Source organism: Erpetoichthys calabaricus, chromosome 12 (assembly GCF_900747795.2).
Source record: "Erpetoichthys calabaricus chromosome 12, fErpCal1.3, whole genome shotgun sequence".
Taxonomy (NCBI): Eukaryota; Metazoa; Chordata; class Cladistia; order Polypteriformes; family Polypteridae; genus Erpetoichthys; species Erpetoichthys calabaricus.
The window spans coordinates 150,039,847-150,045,790 of record NC_041405.2 but is presented as its reverse complement, the minus strand read 5'-3'; the positions used below and the strand labels follow the sequence as shown (position 1 = coordinate 150,045,790).

Here is a 5,944-nt window from a genome sequence, read left to right as displayed (position 1 = left end):
TACTGGTGTACAAAGCAAGGAATATAAAGAATTAGTGCAGGATTTCATTTCTATTGCAGACCAAGGTAGTGTGTGTTCATCTATTTATGTCAGTACTCAGGTTTTTATAGTTTGTATGTTTACCGGCCAGTAAAAAAACTGAATATTAGGTAGAGCCATGCCGCCATTGTAAGGTCGCCCTTTGGATGCATGAATATTTTGAATTCCACATAAATGAGGTTACGATTGAATCTAACTTCTTAAAAAACGATTTGTTAATGTATATGGAGATGTTTTGAAATATAAATAGAAGCTTAGAGAGGATATTCACCTTGATACTGCTAAAGTAAAATGGAGAGTAGCCTATCTATGCGCATCTTATTTAATTTTGTCCATGCAAACAGCAAAATTTTGTTGAAAAAAAACTTTATATTTACTTGTGATGTTTATTCCTAGATATTTAAACTGATCAGCAACGATGCAAGGGAAGTTGTGCAATCTAATGCTGTTTGCTAGAGAATTCACTGGAAAAAGCACGCTTTTGTTCAAATTAATTTTGAGTCCAGGTATCTATTGAAATAGCTACAGGCACAGAATTTTGTGGGTCTGATATATACAGTACCATATCATCTTCATAAAGTGATATTTTCTGTTCAGGTCCTTCTCTGAAAATCTCATTTATTTCTGATGCATTTCAAAAGTGAACAGCCAATGGTTCAATGGCGATTGCAAATAGCACTGGTGACAGGGGGCATCCTTGTCTAGTACCACGTTCTAGTTTGAAGCAGTCTGAAATAATGTTGTTAATACAAACTGAAACTTCTGGAATGGTATACAGTAGTTTGATCCATGCACATATGTTAGGGGCAAACCCAGACTTATGCAAAGTGGTGAATAGGTAATTCCATTCAACCATATCAAATGCATTTTCTGCATCCAAAGATAATAAAATCTCTGGAGTGTTAAGACACTGAAGACTGAAATCCAAATGTCTACCTTTAATAAATCCAGATTGGTATTGTAATATTACTGAAGGGAGCACTTTCTCAATCCTTGTAGCTAGTACTTTGGAGAGTATCTTAACATCATTATTCAGAAGTGAGATTGGTCTGTATGATGCACATTGTAGTAACTCCTTATTTTTCTGAGGAAAAATGGTAATTAATGCTTGGCGAAAAGTTTGAGGTAGGATTTTATGGTCTCTGGCTTTTATAAATGTTGCTACTAAAAGGGGAGCTAACTTGTTTGAAAATTTTTTATAAAATTCAGCAGGGCAGTAATCCGGACCTGGTGGTTTCCAACACTCTGAGGTGAATTTATAGTGTCTAATAATTCTGATAGTGTCAGAGGTTTATCCAATTCCTCTGCACTGAGGGTATCTAGCTGAGGTATCCGTAATGTATCAAAAAAACGCATTAGATTGTGTCTTGTATTCTTTAAACCAGAGGTTCTCAAACTTATTTTGTCTACCGCCCACTTTGAGAATCAATTATTTTCTAGCGCCCCCCCCCCAAAATTTTTAACTTTACCACATCTTAAAAATCACAAACGCAATCATTACTTTAATTATAGCGTGCTATATGTGTCTTATCCTGTTTCTGAGTTCAAACTTACATTTTAAATGAGACTTTCTAACTAACGGGAGCAATAAAAACGCAACTTTATAATATTTAAAAAGACTTTTATTCAAATTAAAACAAACATTTCAATTAAAATTTTAAAACTTATCTAATGTGAAGGATGAATCTGATGATTTTTAACAAGTTTGTTAATATCAGGTTCGAATTTAGTCAAAAACAGCCGTAAGTCACCACGTTCGGTAACATGCAAACGATTCCTCTTTTTAGTTAGTAGCGTTGCCACAGCACTAAATCCACGTTCACACAAATATGACGATGGGAATGCTACCAAAAATCGTTGAACAATCGATCACAATCCAGGGTACAATTGTGGGATTGGCTTTTGTAGCCAAAATTCTTGGTAGCCATTTTTGAATTTGATTTTTACTTCCTCGTTTGTTGTCAGTTCTATAAATTCTTCCTCAAGCTGGGATGATCCTGCTGTGTTGACATTTGAAAAAGGATCCAACACCCAGTCCGGTATTTCCAATTTTAAAATGTCCTGGAACCGTTCTTTGAAATCACTGTGGAGGTTCTCCAAATGTTGGCAGTAAACAAGCAAGTCGTCGTTGATGAAGGGTACTGCTAATAAATTAGGGAAATTGTGAAACTCACGTCTGCCGATGTTTTTCTTGTGTAAGAGCAGTTTGGCTACGAAAGCAGCAACGATATTTTTTGTTTTAATCAAGTTAAAGTCGTTACCTTGAAGTTGGAGATTGATATCATTAAACAATTTATACAGGTCTGTCAAGTACGCAATATCATTCTTTGATGTGATGAGGTTGTTGCGCAATTCTGTGTCTTTGTTTTCCAAGAACTCTATCACAGAGTCAAACAGATTATAAAATCGAGTCAGACAAGTACCTCTTGATAGCCAACACACTTCTGTGTAAAACAGCAATCGGTTGAAATCTTCATCATTAACAACACAAAGCTTATTAAATAATCTGTCATTTAAAGAGCTGTTTTGGATTTTATTGACTGCTTTCATGACATGTTGCAGTGATTGAAACAGCCATTCACTCAAATTTCTCGCAACCAAATGTTGTCGAATGACGCAATGAACAGCGAGCACATCTGGAATTTTACTTTTTATGTACGCTATGAAGCCTTTGTGACGCCCTGTCATAGCCGGAGCGCCATCCGTAGCAGCTGATATAATATTCTTCAAGGGAATTTCTTTCTCATCACAAAACTTTTCCAGTGTATTAAATATGGTTTCTCCGGTTGTATCTGTCTCTAAATTTCTAGCAAATAATAGTTCTTGACATATTTTCTCATCTTTAATAAACCTCACATAAGACAACAATAGTGCTTCATTAGTTGGTAAAGTGGACTCATCCAACTGAATTGAGAATTGACTCGTCTTCAGATGATTGCACAATGAGTCTTCAATATTTTCAGCCATTTCATCAATTCGTCTTTGTATTGCTCAAAGGAATTTTTCGAATAATATCTGCCGCTGGTTTATGGAGTACAGTAGTTATTACTTCTTTTATTGCTGGTAAAATGAACTCTTCTCCAATAGTGTATGGTTTGCCTGTTTGAGCAATTAACAAAGAGATATTGTACGAGGCTCGAAGTCCGTCATTGTCTTGCTTAGAAGCCGCTGAAAAAAGTTTTGAAACAGTTGGCTGAGCTATGTACTTCTTTTTCAGGTCTTGAAAATAGGCCACGTTTTTTTCTTTCTTATCTGGATGCATTTTATTCAAATGATCTTGTAGCCTAGAAGGCTTCATCGCTTCATTCGAAAATGTTTTTTGACAAAGAAGGCACATAGGCGAAGATGGATTTGTGGGATTTTCAGCAAATCTGTATTTAATATATTCCGCACTGTATTGCCATCTCTTTTTTTTGCTTCCGAAATGGTTTTGTCTTTACAAATACTTGAGTAAAGTATCGAGCTTAAAAAACTTTCTAACGATTGCGCATGAAAACGCTAATGAAAATAAAAGAAGTATTACGCGCTCTTATATAGGATTAAAATACAGCACGCACCGACAGGAATAAGACAAACATGCACAAACTCGTTTACCTCTTTCGACGGAATTCGTACTGAGCAAGTTAGAACGGTAACCGTCATTTTTATCGAAAATAAAAAATATAGAAAATAAAAAATATCGAATTAAAAAATGTCGAAATTTTAGTATAAATAAAAAATTGGTTTAGGAGTTAAGGCTAGGACTAAGATTCATTTTTTTATTTATACGAAAATTTTTACATTTTTTAATTCGATATTTTTTATTTTCTATATTTTTTATTTTCGATAAAAACGACCGGAATCAGTTAGAACAAGTATCGATGATCCGGCCGCTTGATACAGGATTGCACAAAACGCGTTGTTTAATAAAAACTTGTTAAAACTTGATTGCTCATGGGCTACCTACGAAAGCCATGATAAATTATTTATAATTTATACAATCAAACAGGACAGGAATAAGAACGAAATAATCGATGTAGTATAGTAGGTAGGTTTTGATTTTAGTTTAAATTTTAAAATATTAGAAAAAAAACACAAATAAGCCATTGCCCCCCCCTAAACCGCTTCAACACCCTCCAATTTTTTCTGGGCCCTTTAACGCCCTCCTGTAGGCCTCCAGCGCCCACAAGGGGTGTTATCGCCCACTTTGAGAAAGACTGCTTTAAACTGAGTAGAATATTAGGACTTACAGTAGTGTCTAAATATGTGCATTATATTTTTATGGCCAATGATTCTATCTTCGTCTGTGTTGCTGATTACTTATATTATACTTATAACTTCCTGCTTGTGGATTTGTTGAACTATGATCTTATTAACCATCTCCTCATGTTCATAGTAATGATGCTGCAATTTAAAAATGAGCTATTCTGTTTCTTTTGTTCTCAAAAGGTTGAGTTCTGATTGCAAAACCTGTCTTTTCCTAAAAAGTGCCTCATTTGGAGACCTGGCATGTTCTTCGTCTATTCTGGTAATTTCACTGATTAACACTGAGGCATTCTTGGTTTCCAATTTATTTTTGTCGGAGAGATATGAGATAATCTGTCCCCTTAAAAATTCCTTCAGAGTTTCCCAGAGTATTCCTGCAGAAACCTCTGAGGATGCATTTGTCTCTAAAAAGATCTATTTGCTTGGATATAAATTCTGTACAGTTCTTGGCAGCTAGCAACATGGGGTTAAGAAACCAGCTGCGAGATGATTATGTAGGGCATAGTGATATGAGCGCCGTAATCAGGGGCATGGTCGAAGATAAGTATTTGCAAGATTTGATCATGGGCAAGAAATTATCTATAAAGATATAACCAGTGGTTGTACTGGTGAGAAGGAGGAATGTGCTCTTAAGTATAAATTTAGAAATCTCCATGAGTCTGATAAGTTATGATCAATTAAAAACTATTTGATTATTTTTGCAGTGTTAGATGTCATATCCCCTGCAGCTGAAGACCTATCTAGGTCTGGATTTAAAACACAACTAAAGTCTCTGTCCATTATACTTGTGGAGTGGAATATTTGGCAAGTCCAGTCTCTTTGTAACTGAAACTGATCCTTGCTGATTAAGTGAGTCTCCTGTAAAAATACTATCTTGGTGTTTAGACCTGTTAGGTGAGAGAACACTTTCTTTCTCTTTAACTCATGATTAAGACCTTTGACATTCCAGTTCACAAAGTTCACTGTTTGGTCACAGAGACATTGCTTCTGAACTTTTGTTGTCATTTTATAATCTTAAATTAAGATTGTACATTATTACATATGATACCTTTAACCTTCATTTCCAATATTGCCAGGAGTAACGGCTATGGAGCCTATTGTTGTGTTGGCACTTACAATTGTGGGGATGAAAAGGATAGATCAGAAATAGCTTGCTCTCTTTCTCTCCTTCCCCAGACCCCCATTTGAGAAGTGACATTAGATTCATTTTAGATTGTAATTCATTGAAACGTACAATTAGGCCTCTAGGTTTTGAGGCATTCATTCCATGTATGCAGTAAGCTGCCGATATCTCAGTGTCTGATTTGAAGTTCTCTCCAATTATTTGAAAGTATAGTTTAATTGGTTTGGGGCTTTCACAGTTTTCAGGGAGACCTTCAATTCTGATATTATTTGTTCTATATCCACCTTCCAGCACAGTTAGTCTGTCTCCAAGCACTTTGCATTCAAATTTAGTAGCCATTGCTTTTTCGTCAGTGGCGGAAACGAATTGTTTGACTTCTTCAATATGAGTCATGAACATTTGCTTAACATCTTCAAGCTAAGCATCAGGTGCTCTGAATTTATTTTCAAAGTTACTCACATTTTCCTGTATTTTTTTCCTCAATTTTTTTCTAGTGTACATTTAAAGCTTGCTTTAAACTTTTCTCCAAGTCTTTGA

At 35.3% G+C, this 5,944-nt stretch overlaps 1 pseudogene; it reads right to left on the bottom strand.

Annotated features, from left to right (window-relative positions):
- Positions 1-320: 320 nt before the first annotated feature.
- On the bottom strand, positions 321-3,681 carry LOC114663189 (protein ZBED8-like; annotated as a pseudogene).
- Between the last annotated feature and the right edge of the window lie 2,263 nt (positions 3,682-5,944).